The sequence below is a fragment of the Saccopteryx bilineata genome, chromosome 12, assembly GCF_036850765.1.
Source record: "Saccopteryx bilineata isolate mSacBil1 chromosome 12, mSacBil1_pri_phased_curated, whole genome shotgun sequence".
NCBI lineage: Eukaryota > Metazoa > Chordata > Mammalia > Chiroptera > Emballonuridae > Saccopteryx > Saccopteryx bilineata.
Genome location: NC_089501.1, coordinates 46,518,005 through 46,534,052, shown reverse-complemented (window position 1 = coordinate 46,534,052; position 16,048 = coordinate 46,518,005). Strand labels below are relative to the sequence as shown.

At 41.9% G+C, this 16,048-nt stretch overlaps 1 protein-coding gene across 3 annotated transcripts in view; it reads left to right on the top strand.

Moving 5' to 3' along the window:
• The first annotated feature begins 2,030 nt into the window (after nucleotides 1–2,030).
• RGS17 (regulator of G protein signaling 17) overlaps nucleotides 2,031–16,048 on the top strand; it is a 96,321-nt gene continuing 82,303 nt past the window's right edge. Inside the window, exon 1 of one of the 3 annotated variants that reach the window (XM_066248226.1) lies at nucleotides 2,031–2,215. The gene's annotated coding sequence lies outside the window, so the exon portion shown is untranslated. The remainder of the gene's footprint in view (nucleotides 2,216–16,048) is intronic. The other 2 variants (XM_066248223.1, XM_066248227.1) reach the window with 2 other exon arrangements.

Genomic DNA, 16,048 nt, shown 5'->3' with positions numbered 1-16,048 from the left:
GTTGTTTAGAGAATGTGTTGTTTTGGAGTGTATAGGGGAGACCACGGGAAGGCTCATGTCATAGGTCAGGTAAAAGATGACAGAGGCTCTTGAACCATGGTTATAACAATGGCGAGGGAGAGAAGTGGATGAGTTGGGAATACATTTTGTAGAGGGAGACAACATGACTTGCTAATTAATTTAAATGTGGGGATAAAATAAAGAGACAAAATTAAAAATTGACATGTACACCTGAAATTAATATAATATTGTATGCCAACTGTCATTAGAAATTAAATTTATTTTAAAATAAAAAGAAGGACAAAACAAGAAGGACTTCTCAATTTTTGACTTGAGTAACCAGGTGGAACAATTTGAAGAGGAACAGGTTTAGAGGGGGTGGATACTGGAGTTCTGCTTCTGAGATGTCTGTTAAACATAATAATAGTATCTACCTTGTAAAAAGAAAAAAAAAAGAAAATAACATGCAAACAGTTAGATCAGTACCTACCACACAGTATAATAGTTAATACTTAATACTACACTAAGTATTAACTATTATAATTACCCTTGGAGTGGACTTGCAAAGGTATTGAGGACATAAGTCTGTGAGAGAATAGGACAGAGATATAAAACTGGGAGTTTTGTAGAAGTCAGTGCTGCTCAAACCATTTTTGGTGTAGGACTATTATTTTGAATGCATTGTGGACCAATGCTTTTGTAAAATCCAACAAAATGAATTATTTCACAGACAAAATAAAGCAAAGTATAATTGACTAATGTATGTCAATGCCAAGTCAATGTCAAGTCGCTGTAAAAGTTTCTAACTCTTACTCTCAATTTTTGTACTTATCTCTCATTACAGACCAATAAGGGACAATTTGCAGACCAACAGCAGTCCAGGAAATGTTGTGTGGGGCATTAGTACTCATAATGGAACTGGAGAAAGGAGGCCCTGGAGCGAACTCGGGGACATAATTAACTAGGGGTGGGGGTGTTAACAAGAGGAGTTCCAAGTAACCCCAACACTTTGAATGCCTGAGCTCACAAGCAAAGGAAAATCGTATATATTTACGAGCGATCAGTTTTTATAAGAAAAAAGCCTAATCATTCCTGCCAGGAACTCGCTCCTCTTCCCACAGATGACACATCTGAAGAGAGACACCCGCTTCCGTAATTCACCCTCACAAACACTTCAATCTAATCAGGGGAGATGCAATCTAGCGCTCAGGATGCATTAAGTATCCAAAGCGCTTTCACTACCAAGCTAGGCTTCGCTTGTGGACAGAACAATTATCAGACCTGATAGCTCCCGAGCTGTCCCTGTCCCCGAAGGAAGCTCCATGCCCCAAGCGTCGACACCTCTGTCAACAATTCAGACACTTGCCTTCCCATGGCTCTCTCACTCACAACTCTGAGTCCGGTGGTCCAGACGCCTGAAACCGAACTATGCCCCAGACCAGAGGGCACCCGGAATAATTCTTAGGGGAAATGGTCTGATTTCTGAGTGAGGACGTCAACCAAGGAAAGGACTCTTTATAAAGTCGACCCTTGGGGTCAGCCCGGCTTGCTGACCTTCCCATTCTCGAATCCACCCTCCCCAGCCCCATCACCCCCGGGACTGCTTCCCCGGGGACCCCGCCGCGCCAGCTCGGTTCTGTCCCTTAAGGAGGCGCTCTGGCGCCAGGCACTCTCCTCGCGCAGGATACAAGAACTCGGGCTGCGGGGGAACTTGAAGTTGCAGGAGCCTGGGCACCAGCGCCTCTAACCAAGCCAGGTTCCCCAGGCTCCCGCGCAGCTCCGGAGCCGAGTCTCCAGAGCCCGGAGCCCCACCGGAGCCCCTCCTCCGCAGCGGGGGCGCGGGACCCGGGCGAGCCCGCGGGGGCCGGACAGCACCCCCGGCGCTGGGCCGGGGGCGGGGCTGTGACTCACGCGGCCCCGCGCGCTCGGCGGAGAGGCGCCCCGGACCCGGCCGGGCGCGCGGCTGAGCCGGCCCGCGAGGCGCATGCGCGCTGCCGGGAGGCGCCGGTTCGCTCCCCGCCCACCGCTCCATCCTCCGCCCACCGCTCCCTCCTCCGCCCGCCTCCCCTGCATCCTCGCCGCTCTCCCTCTCTCCTCGCCCGCCGGGTGCTGAAGTTGGACGGATGGCAGCGCACAGGCTCGGCTAGAGGACCGAGCCGCCCAGCCTCGTGCCCCCGGACCTCTCCGCGCGCTGCCCGCACCTCCAGGCTCTTGGGTAAGATGTTTCCTCCGTAACCGAGCGGGGCTTAAGTAAATGACAGCAAAATGTCTGCTTGGCACCAATGGATGAATTTTTTAAAGGTGGTGGAGGAGGGAGAAGAAGGCAGGAGGGGTGGAGAGCGCAACTGCCAAAGCCCAGGTGGGGGGCGGCCGCCGCGCGGGGGGTCTCGGCCGGGGAGCGGGGGCCGCACCGCGGGTTTGGGAAGTTGAATCCCGCGTCGCTGCCTCGGCGCGCTGCGCTCGCCGCCTCCCGGGCGCTGCGGGGCGGCTGGACGAGTGTCCTGCCCTCCCGGGGAGCCCTCGTCGGGTCCCTGGAGGAGAGCGGGGCGCCTATGGGCGACAGGCAGAGAGGGCCGTGCGGGGGGCGACGGGGACCCCGCGGGGGCGCGAGGTCCTGCGGGATTTTTGCGGTTGGTTGTTGGAAACCCCGATGTGAAATGAACAGTGTCCAATCGACCGATCGCCGCGGGCGCTCTATTTTCCTTTCTCTACCTTTGGGGGAAGTGCCCTGCTCAGGTGGGAGAGGTGTAGAAACGGGATTGCAAAGACGCATACCGTGTGCATCCTAGATGCCCGTGTGTGGTGATCAGAGAGGGGGCTGCGGTCTCTTTTGTTCCTTCCCCTCCTCTTAGTCGAAGGAAAAAGAGACCCAGTGAGCTCAGCCTGGGGTAGATTTCGCCGCCGCGGAGGGGACGAGGAGGAGGAACGCCCACCCAGCCCTTACCCGCTGCCCGGGTGGGTGTACCCGAGACTCCCTGGCTGTGGGTGATGCTGATTCTTCTTATTATCGATGGGTCACCGTGTAATAGCTGCCTCCTCGCCGGTCTTCCTCTTCCTCTCCTCTCCGTGCGCTGCGGCAGAGGGTGGGCGCAGACTCGCGGCGCTTTTCCCCCCTTCTCGCTACCTCCCAGTCTCCGCGAAAAATGTCGGAGGGTTTGTGGATGGCGGAGGGACAGAGCTGGCCTCGGAGGCCACGGGGGCTGGGATGCTCTTCGCGAGCCCCAGACCGCTGGCAACGCGTCCCGGGCAAGCCTGCGCCATCCCCAGGAGTCGCCGGGCTCCTGGGGGCAGAGCCGGTGTCGCCGGTGTCGCCGGGCCAAAGAGGATGCCAGCCTTGCGGAGACCCGCCCTGTGCCCTCCGCCTCCATCCGGAGCCCGGACACATGCTCACCTGGGACAATTTGAGTCTAGCTGGCAAGGCTGCCCCTGGCTCCTGGCATAGTTGTCCTGACCTCTATGACCCTTTGATAAATGCTTTCTTTAAGAGTCTCTGGAAGATTTGTCTAGAGAACTTTGCAAGCTTCCCATAACTGTTTCATTTTTTAAAAAAATTGTTTTATAGCGAGATTATTTCCATCATGAGATGGCTCTCGCAAATAATAAAGATAAATCTTATAGTTTGGCTCCCGTCTAGAATAAAGCATTTCAGAGACTGGCTGTCATCTGCGTTTCTAGCGTTTATACATACTGGTCATCTGGGTGATGCATCTTGCTGAACATCATCTGACTGGAGAAATGAGAAATGATTTTTACTCTTGTAATGGAAAATAATGTTTTCCTCCTGGTTTCATAGCTGCTAGATACTATGTGTATTAATTTTGAGAACTGTGAAACACTTTAAATTACATTTGTTTCTAAAGTTCTTTGTAGTAATAGTAGCAGGTATCCATAAATATATACATTATATCACTAATATATAATGAAAAAGGGATTTGTACTTATTAATTCAAAAGAATGAATGGTTCAACTTCCTCCAGTTAAGTTAGTATTATTAAGCTATTTCTTCTGTTAGCATGAACTAAAACAGTCATTAACATGCTCATGGGAGAGTAGACTTATTCCTTGTTTTCATAATATTAAAAACTATGTTGGAAGAAACTATGAGAGGGTAGTTTATTTGCAATTTTTGGAGATGACAAAACAAAAACAATTTTTATTATTATAAATAATTGGATGGTATCATTTATAGATGAATCTCTATGGCAGGGACACCTGATCTCAGAACCGTGGGCACTCATCCTGCATCCTGAATTTGTAGTCTGAAACATGACAAAAACCACTTGAGTTACAAACAACATAAGATGTTGTGCCAATTTCTGCCCTTTCTGCTCTGGTTCCTCAGCTATTCCATGGAACAGAATTAACAAGGAGAGTTACTTTGACCTTATTGTATCAGCCAGAGCTAAATCTGAATCTATAGAAATTGGAGTTGACTCAAGGGCTAAAAAGTAAGAAAGCATTTACCTGGTAGTCTGCAGTTGTAGAGAGAGACAGTGGCCTTCGTATCAGAAGTCAATTTGCTGAAAGGCATGGGCTTTTCTAGAAAAGCAGAAGGTGGACATGGACAAAGATGTATGGAGCCAAGAGGATGGGAATCCTTCCAACTGCCTTTCTGCTGAGAACCCTTTTTCTGATGGTCCAGCTCTGCTTACTTAACAATGAAGATATTGTGCCACCCATAAGTACAGATGCAAGGACCACAGTATACCCAGTGGATGAAGATAACACTACATGATGTTGAAAAAAGCATTTATTTCATCTGATTACCGCAGTCGAAATTTAAGTATGGATGCATTTAACAGGTTTAAAATTGTATGACATTTCCAGAGGGATGTCTGGGATCCTCAGAAGTATTATAAGCTCTCACAGAAAGCTTAAAAAATAAAGAAATCCTTTGATGTAGGCACCCAGAACTTTTAGGGCTAGATTGATGGATGCTCTCATTTTCCCTATCTCTTTCCATCTCTACTTATCCCTCAAAGACTTTCCTAATCCAAAGAAAGTCATTTAGACTGTTACTCCTGTCATTGTGCCCACACCAAGCACAATATCTAGCAAAAAGCAGGTGTTCAATAAGTATTTCTTAAATGAATAAATTTTGCACAATTGACATAGCTTACAAAAATCTTCCGGGATTTAGGATTATGTTTTTTAAAAGAATGCCCATGCTTATTCCCAAATAATAAATGAACACTTAAAGATCATGTTCATGATACAGCATCTTTTGAGGAAGCAGATTTTAGGATTGTCACTTTGTGAATATGCATGTTTTTAGTATAGCATTATTGATTTGTTTCCAAGTTATAAAAGCAATGTATGCTCATTTTAGATCTCCTAGAACAGATTAAATAATGTATAAAACACCCCAAAACCTCAGAAACATTGATACGTGAAGACACATGTAGCCCCATGTTCATTACAGCACTGTTCACAGTGGCCAAGACATGGAAACAACCAAAAAGCCCTTCAATAGAAGACTGGATAAAGAAGATGTGGCACATATACACTATGGAATACTACTCAGCCATAAGAAATGATGATATCAGATCATTTACAGCAAAATGGTGGGATCTTGATAACATTATAAGGAGTGAAATAAGTAAATCAGAAAAAAACAAGAACTACATGATTCCATACATTGGTGGAACATAAAAATGAGACTAAGAGACATGGACAAGAGTGTGGTGGTTACCAAGGGTGGGGGGGGGGGAGGGAGGACATGGGAGGGAGGGAGGGAGAGAGTTAGGGGGAGGGGGAGGGGCACAGAGAACTAGATAGAGGGTGACGGAGGACAATCTGACTTTGGGCGAGGGGTTTGCAACATAATTTGATGACAAAATAACCTAGACATGTTTTCTTTGAATATATGTACCCTGATTTATTAATGTCATCCCATTACCATTAATAAAAATTTATTTTAAAAAAATAATGTATAAAACAGAATGTTGAAATTACCTGGGGGGGGGGGGAGCATGGATGTGATGAACACAAGCTTTGGGTCAAGCTGACCTGAGTTTGTGTCCTGCCTCCTCCTTTAACAGCCTTGTCACTAACACTGGGTTAAGCTCAGTTACCTCAGACATTCAGTACAGATAAAGACCCACTTCCTAACATCTGTCCAGCATGGGCTGAGTACTTCCAATTAGCCCAATGCCTTAGGAACTGCTGTTGAAAACACCGGGCAGTTTACTACCAGTTCATTTCTTATGCATATGTGAACCTTTTTTTTTTTAATTTTGGAAGAGTACAAATCATATTGTAGACCTTCATACTTGCTTTTTAAAAATTAACAATACTTTGAGTGGGGTTTACCAAGAAATTAAAATTTGTATTTTTAATACAATTTAGTGAAATAATTCATCTTATCAATGTCTTAATTTATTTAGCCATTTTTTTATTTTTGAATTTTTAAAAATTTCCAATAGTTTCCGTTTTAATTGATGTACATCTTTATTCCTAGTGTTTTTCCGTATTTCCATATGCATTTTTCCCCGTTAGGCTTGATGATTAGAGCATCTAGTACTTGCCAACATGGTATTGTCATTTTTTTCTTTCTTCTTTTTTATATTTATTTACTTATTTATTTATTTATTTATTTATTGTATTTTTCTGAAGCTGGAAACGGGGAGAGACAGTCAGACAGACTCCCGCATGCGCCCGACAGGGATCCACCGGGCACGCCCACCAGGGGGCGACGCTCTGCCCACCAGGGGGCGGTGCTCTGCCCCTCCGGGGCGTCGCTCTGTTGCGACCAGAGCCACTCTAGCGCCTGGGGCAGAGGCCAAGGAGCCATCCCCAGCGCCCGGGCCATCTTTGCTCCAATGGAGCCTTGGCTGCGGGAGGGGAAGAGAGAGACAGAGAGGAAGGATAGGGGGAGGGGTGGAGAAGCAGATGGGCGCCCCTCCTGTGTGCCCTGGCCGGGAATTGAACCCAGGACTCCTGCACGCCAGGCCGACGCTCTATCACTGAGCCAACCAGCCAGGGCCATGGTATTGTCTTTTAAAAAAAATCTTTTACTAACTTGATAGGTATATTTTTTATACTTACTAATAATGCTGATTAAATTTTTGACATACTTATAAGAAAGTCTTTGGCTCATTTTCCCACTGGTATTCTGCTACATCTTTCTTATTTATTTGAGTGCTAATGTAAAAAAAATTTTTTTAATGGCAAAAGCAAACAATGGAAGTGCTTAGTGACGAAGAAGACACGTGGCAAAGACTACAGAGTTCACTGTGGCTGAACCAGACTTCGACTTGGGTGGAACGGAGCAAACGTCCTCAGAGGCTGGAGATGGATCAGCCCTGGGGTCAGGGCTGCGATGGTGTCTGTAACATACTGCCACCCGCCATTAGGCCTGGGCTTTCCAGAGTGCACAGTGCCTTTCAGAAGCCCAGGCACACTTGATAGTTGGGAACTCTCTGTTTTCTGTTTGAGTGCTATGCACACGCACGACCACCTTACTACGAGAGCTTGTACACGAGGCGTGCCCGGGTTTTCTTGGATTGTTTCTGCCCATTGCCAATGTTACAGACCTTCCACCTTTTCCTGTAATCAATGAAACTGAAAAGAAACATAGCAGTAGATGGAGGTCCTAACGGCATTAATTGAAATATCTTATCTGAATGACATCAATTGCATTTAGTTATAAAACCATGTCAGATTAGAATCATATCTCAGCTTTTAACCCTTAGGTGAAATTTAAATATTTAAAAGATAAGACTCTAACCTAGCCTTTTCATGAGGTCTGTATCTGTAATGCTTCACATGATTTGGTGCTCTTGAAAGCTCCTGATTTTGACACTTTTAACTGCACAACTTTTGAGAAATTTGCTTTCTAAAGCTTAAATATTTAGCTTGAAAATTCTATGAAAGTCCCCTAGATATTAAACTACCTAGAAAGTGTAAAATTGTGTAATTATTGCTAGTTCCAGTTTATCCAGTATAGTAAAACCCTCAGTAGTTCAGAGTCAATGAGTCTAGAATTTAGAATGAATGGGAGGCCCAAGAGGAAAAGCAGTGAGTTGTCATGGAACACAAAACCTCATTTCAAATACAACTGAATTTGAATTCTTGCTCTACTATTCACTAGACATGCAGGCTACCTTATTAAATTATATAAATACTTCATACTTAAAATTCTGGCATGAGTAATAAACACCTAAAATATGTCTAAATTTCTCAAACTTTATGTTTGAGATAAAAACATAATATTTCTGTGTCAATAAACCTAATTTTACTATAGACAATGAATGTGTTTTACAAAGCAAATATTTACTTTCTTGTATTGTGTCATAGGCTTTTCACAGTACTGCTGATTGGCTATTGAAATACAAAGGTTATAACTGAAGAGTCAGGGCATTTCAATAAAACAGGCACAACACAAGGGAAATTATAACATAAATGAAATGAACAGGTAAATATTTGTTTTATTTCTTCAATGATTTCAGGTCTTCCTAATGGTATAGTGAGTTACATTCAGGGAAAACTCTTTTGTGAAAGTTCACAATACTGATCCTATTTATTTCCAGACTCAATAAAAGGTGGAAGCTTGTTTTTAGTGTATTATAAAAGGCTATCTAATCTAGGGGTTTTATGGGCCAATTTTGGTTCTAGGAAAATTACCCCATGTCCCCACCCTGTTTCCTTCAACTGACACTTATTTTTGAGGGCTTCAATTAATCAGAATCAACAACTATCTGAAAAACTGCTGTTTGAAAAATAGCAATTTATATGATTTATTTTAGAGAATGTGAAAACGCAGACCCTGGCTGGTGACTCAGTGGCCAAGCTTATGGACGTCCCACGTTTGATTCCCAGTCATCTGCTTCTCCCCGCCCTCTCCCTCTTCTCCCATAGCCAGCAGCTGAATTGGTTTGACCATGGCCCTGGGCATATAGGATAGCTGCATTGGAGTGCATCAGTCCCAAGCACTAAAAATAGCTCAGTACTCGAGCATCGACCTTAGATGGGGTTTCTGTGTAGAACCCAGTTGGGGTATATTTCACTATCTCTCCTCTTCTCACCTAAAAAAAAAAAATGTGAAAAATTATATAGAAAATTGCCCTTGAAAGAAAGGGACTTTGAAAGCAGAGAATGTAATTTGGTAGAAAGAGCCCAGTTTTTGGATTCAATTACCAGAATTTAGCCTTACCCTTATTGAGCCTTGATATCACTACCTATAAAATGGAAGACTGATTGTACACAATATTGAAGGATTCAGTGAAATTTTGTCTATAAAATATTTCATATATATATTCCATCACTATGAAATTGTTAGATACTATATAATAGATTTAAATAATTAAAATAAACCAAAGAAACACAATGTAGGTATTAAGTGCTTGAAAGGATTTTAATTTTTTGCCAGTATGTGTCTAAACTAATGGTCCTTATTAATGCTGAAGTTGCTCTCTGTGTGTTTGCTGTGTTATACTTTTTCTGACCGGCTTGTTTAACCAACCAGTTACATTATTCATTCATAAATATTCTTGAACACCTACTATGTGCCAAGCTCTGTGATATGATGTTTAGATGCAAAAACTAATTAAACATGGCCTCTTTTCAAAGGAGTTCACATGTAAGCTTCTTCAACTTACTATTATTTTGCTTTTATCTAGTGAGCACTGGTCATTCTAAGTTTATAAGTCATAATTAAATATACCTTGGGAGTAATATGCCAGGATCACCTTAGGATTCAGCATTTTCAGGCTAACTAATCTCAAAGTGTAGACGTCTTTACCTGTAACAAAAGCTGCTAATCAGAGACTCAGATAATGGGAAGTGAAAGCAGGAAGTGGCTGTGCTGGTGGGTGATCTAACAACCACCACCACATGCAGAAAACAAAACACAGGGGGCGTAATCCTCTTTGAGAACCCATATCCAACTCCCAGTTCTTCCTCATTACCGTAGAGAAAACATACATGCATGTGTACTGTGCCTTTCCCCCCTCACATAAAGACTGCCCTGAATGATCATGATACTATAAAGTATATTAAAATGTTGAGGCAGGGGCTCAGCCAGGGGAGACAGAGTGATACCCCCACCCTTCCTTAGGACCCACAGTTCCCCTGCAATAAAAGTACCATATAAAGTTTTCTCCCAATACCATTGCATTTGCTTCTCTGATAATAATCTTTTCGTAAATTAGTAAATTGACCAGAAATCCAGAATACTCTCTTCAGATATATAGATATATAGATGTAGATGTAGATATATAGATATAAGTAGATATAGATATAGATGATAGATAGATATAGAGATAGATATAGATATAGATATAGACAGATATAGATGATACATGATAGATAGATATAGATATATATAGATAGATTTTGATAGATAGATGTAGATATAGATATATAAATATAGATATAAATATAGATATAGATGATAAATACACATATATATAGATAGATATAGATGATAGATATAGATAGATAGATAGATAGATAGATATAGATTAGATATAGATATAGATATATAGAGAGATATAGATTTTGGAGAAAGAAATCCATTTCAACACCTACTTGTAATCTCTAGGGTGAGCTCTAAATCTAGCAACTACTGGATTTATTATGATATTGGTTGATTAGACATCATTTATAAAGTCAAGGTAAAGATTTCAGGCCTTCCTAGCAAACTGTTGTAAATATACGGTTAATTTGGTTCCATACACTAATGACTTAACTGGAAGGTAAACCTAACCCTCATTTCAGCCACTAAATTGAGCTCACTTGTCATTAAACCTTTAGCTGGGCTGTTAAGAAGTAACTGTTCATGCTGATTTGAGGTTTGATTCTATTTCTTCCTCTATTTACTTCTACTTGGCACTGCCATAGAGCATTTTACATGTGACCTGTGAGTTTAATATGACCAAGACTCACTAGATAAAAGCAAAGGACGAGCGAACATCTTTTATGAGGGCACTAAAGCAGACATGCCATAAAGCAAAATAATGACCTATATAATTTACAGGCCGTTAAGACTAGCTGAATGCTGAATTTTGCATTGGAATACTAAATACTCTAAATTGGAGTGTGACCTGGAGTGCCATTTTCTTCCTGCCTGTTGTGTGTGTGAAGCTTGACATTTGATTTTTCCCTTCCTTCTTTTTATTATTTGTATTATTAATATATATATTATTTCTAAATGCATAAATTGAAGAGGAAAGAGTATCAATTTTTTGTACATCTAATTACATAAAATTTGTGTTATTTTTTATCATTTTAAGACAGTTATAAAAATTTTTGCTTAAAATTTAAGACAGATCAGAAATTCATATGTTAAATCTGTCAGAAACAAAACAAACAAACAACTGATGTTTTATTCTCTTCTGGTAATCAGAAGTAAACTGGCCTGATTGTCATATTTCTGTGAAATTATGAGTAAATAATGTTGGCAATTTGGATTTAAGCTATTGGAGCCTATGTTTTCTTGACCTTCTTTCCAGTTATCTGAATTTTTACTGAAGAAATATTTTGGATTCAATTGCCTTTAGTAAACCCAGTGTCTAATGAACCACCTGTATTTAAATCAATGATGGATTTAGTTGAAGAATATATTTATATATCATTTTATGCTGAAAACAAGAGATAGAATGATCCTTATCCACTAGATTTGTCTCCAAAATTAATTATTATGGAAAGAGGATTTTATGTGTGTGTCTGAATGTATGTGTGTGTGTCTCCCCGTTTGGTTTGTGGGTTGATAATCAGGAAACAACTGAGCTGGTGCCTATGACATCATAGCCAAGTGTTTAGAAGGTAAAGGTACAGACTTTAAAACACAAGGGGAGGCTCCAATGAGGTAAAAAGAAAAAGCAAACAAAACACAGGAAGGCTAAGCTCAGAACACAAGACTAAGAGCTTAAAACTCATTATATCTTAAAGTATAACATCATTGAATACATTATTATATAACTGCTGTATTATGTAACCACTTGCAATTTTATGAATTCATGTGACCTAATCTTAAGAAGGTAATTTTTTCCCATTAATTCAGTAATTTCATTGACTGAACATCTGAGTAATGCAAGTGATGTTTTGTGAGGTAGAATTTCATTAAATAAATGTTAACTCCAGGAAGGAAAAAATGTGCAGCTCTTTCCTTGACCTGATACAGGTTGTGGTAAAGAATTGAAAATTCTTGTAGGTGATAACAAGATCCAAGCACATTTATTAAAATAATAATAACAATAACAGATCTGTTCCAAATGTTTTTTAGAGTGTAAGACTCCAAACTTTATCTTCTATAAAATCTATTTCATTTTTGTGATGTCAAGAGACCTCTACATTGCTTGAAAATACCAGCACTGAATACATGCACAGTCTAAGCCTTGTTTCATTGAGCAATGTGGCCATTCAATGACGAAATGTCTAAACTATTTATTAAGACTTTGGGGGGTGACATATATGCTTAGGGAAGACTGGCTGCTCGTTGTTACTGAGATTACTTTTAAGGGAATGTGGATTTATTGCTTAGTAGGATCACTGGGAGTAGTTATTCTGTGAAACTGCTGATTCCAAACAAAATCAGAGTTGGCACCGGTGTGTTGGCCTCTCCCCACGCTCCCCGGGAGAGTTCTGGTCTGGTGAGAGCTCAGGAAAAAAGCAGGTCATGAGCTGGAGAGCAGAGCTCAGAGGGTGCCATCAAAAACAGTAAGATAGGGGCAGGCAGAAATGATGGAAGGGGAGTGTGGCCTTTTCGTGCATCTGTAAACATGGCCCGTTGAGCTGATTTTCCAAGTGTTTGCATTAGATTTTCAAGTTTTCTTCAGATTTGGCTAGTTATCAGTTTCACCTCTTTTGTTTCCTACCTTTTTATTCATAATTAATGCAACTAATTGAAGTCCTACTCTGTAACTGGAAATAGTAAAACTGTATAAGACATAGCCAGGGCTCAGAGAGCCTGAAGACCAATTGAGGAAAGAAAATATGTAAATTGCTAGTACTGCTATATTCTAGAAGAAAAAGGAAATACTGTGAGAACTCAGGTACTTCAGGTAAATTTTAGATGGCCAGATCTGGCAAAACATTTCATAGAGCTTTTGACGTTTTCTCAAGTTATTGAAAGACAGAAAAATGGCAGGCAAAAACAAAAACAAAAAGGTCTTCCAGGCTCAAGGACAATGTAAATAAAGAAAGGCACAGGCCCTGGCTGGTTGGCTCAGCAGTAGAGCGTCGGCCTGGCGTGCGGGGGACCTGGGTTCGATTCCTGGCCAGGGCACATAGGAGAAGCGCCCAGGCGCATGGCTCCTTGGCCTCTGCCCCAGGCGCTAGAGTGGCTCTGGTCGCAGCAGAGCGACGCCCCAGAGGGGCAGAGCATCGCCCCCTGGTGGGCAGAGCGTCGCCCCCTGGTGGGCGTGCCGGGTGGATCCCGGTCGGGCGCATGCGGGAGTCTGTCTGACTGTCTCTCCCCGTTTCCAGCTTCAGAAAAATACAAAAAAAAAAAAAAAAAAAAAGAAAGGCACAGATCTGGGGAAATTAAAAAGTTACTTTGTGGTGTAGTTTGCCAGAAGTATATAACACATATGAGAAATCACAGGATGGTGAGACCAGACCAGAGACAGATACCAGCAGCCGTTAACATCAAGGTAAATAGCTAGAATTGCCCTTGATAGTCACAGAGCCCCATGGGCGCTTGTAAGTAGGGATTGCAGGGCGAGTTCTGTGTGTGTGTGTGTGTGTGTGTGTGTGTGTGTGTGTGTGTGTCTGCGCGCGTGCGCGGGGAGGGGCGGGTGGAAGCAGGAAAAGAATTTCAGCTGTCCAGACCTGAACTGAGAACAGGCAAAAAGCCCTACCTACAGCACTGGGAAGATGATGTTGTGAGAACATGTTTAACTCTGAGCCTTCAAAATTTGGTCACCAGTGAAATTTAGAAGATGTAAATAAACCCTTCAAGTTCACATGGAGGATTTGAGCCTGTGTGTCTGGGTATTCCCGATGTTATTAAGACCTGGAGAAAGCAAACTGACGAAGAGGTTAGGGAGGGAACAAGCTGAGTTCAGTTGGGGAAATAGTTTGAACTGTCCATCAGAGTTCTAGCAGATGTTCAACAGGATGCTGATTAAAAGCCTAGTTGATTCAGTAGGAAGCAACAGGTGTGATCTTAGGCAATGTCAACAGAGGCACACAGTATCTACAATGAAGTTGGTGACAGTTTTCTTCTATCCTGCATGTTCAAACCACAACTGGAATATTAGTTTGAACTTCTTTCCTTCTGAACACCATGGTTAGAGGTTTCCAATACAGATGATAAACTTACCAAAAAGCAATAATTCATATGGGAAATAATTAGAGGAATTTTTACTTTCTGAACCTGGAGGAGAGTGGTTCCCCTAGTGAATTGGAGTGTATAACCATTTGGAAGAGGGCCATATGAACTGATTAGACTGATTTGAAGTTGCCCCAGTGATATAACGGGAATAATAACGCCACATGACAGACTTGTTGGGAGATAATATGGGCAATGCCCCTGGTACATTTGGCATTTAGTGTGTCTCAGCTCTTATCATTTTTTCTTAAGAATAACATTAAAACCAGTGGGCACACATCATAGAGATAGATTTTTGCCATTCTATTGGAAGTAACTTTAATCCACTGATGCTGGCTAGCTCAGTGGATTGCCTTGCAAGGTGGTAAATATGCTGTCAAATGCTTGGTAGACAAACACTTGTCAGAGAGGTTATGAAGGGGACATGTTAAAGATTGGGGGGAGGGTAAGGAACTCCATGGCTTCATTCTAACTCTGAGCTTCCATGGTTCCAGGGAATTTGGATTGCAAACTCAGGAAAGAAGCTGGGGCTAGAAATAAAATTTGAAACTCTTTTCCTGAGAGGTGACTGTAGGAGACGATTGGCAAAGGGAAAGTGTGGAGAGCACTGGAGGCCTAGAATAGAATCCTGGGCATGTGAGAAAAGAAGACAACTAAAATACACAACACAGACATCTATGCCCTCACGCACAGAGGGCCGGAATGAAACAAAAGGTTAGAAATAGAAGGAAGACACTGTAGTATGCCATGAAACCAAGGAAGTGGTATGTCTAACCAATTTTATTCGTATGTATATTAATTTTCCAAGAAATAGTGGAGAAGAGAGGCAGGTTTAAGACAGACGAGTAGCTAAGGGTTGTGGTTGTCATGTGACAGAGCAAGGAATAGGACCAAGGCAACACATTGGATTTTGCAATGAGGAAGTCACCTGTGATGGTCTAGAAAGTACTTGTGATTAATGATTTACACATCTACTATTTCCAAAGGTTTGAGGCAACTAAAATAAAAGCCCTCTTCACACAGGGCAATGAAAATGAAACAAAACAGAGATAAGAAACTATAGAGAGAAATAAATTGGGGGAAGGGTGAACACACCACAAACCATGGATAAGAGTGTTATTGTAGCAGGAACACTACATTTTAGCTCTGAGATTCCAGCAGTCAAAATAAAAGGGTTACAGGACAGGTTGTTTGCCATTCACTGGTTAATGAAAAACAAAACAAAACAGATTTTCAGAAGTATTTTTATATCTTGGTACTAAATTCTATGGAGTGTATCCCATGGATTCTTAGGTAAGGAACAATAAAATATTAGACAATAGGGTCAACAATGATCTTGTTGAAGATGCAAGCTTGCTTTGAATTGCTTTTTTGTTTTTAGCCCTTGAAGGTAAAGTATGTAGTATTAAAATGAAGTCTGTAAAATCCAATAAGGCCATGATAATTTTAGACTAGTTGAGCATCTGAATGTTGTTAAGTCTGAAAAATCAATATATAAAACAGCCTGAGAGAGGAGGACAGTCCTAGACAGGAGATTCCAGGAGCTCCAAGAACTCAGGAGAGAGAGGACATGAAGAACCTTGTAACCCCAGGTCCTTTGCACTTGCCACACTCTCTGCCTAAAATATTCTCCCCCTGACCTTTCTCATCACTTAAGCTTTAGTTCAGATGTTACCTCTTCAAAGAGACCTTTTCCAGATTCTCTCTAATGATGTCCCTCCTTCTTCCATCCAGCTGTTTGTCACAGTCTACCAATAATCTGTTTTATTTAAT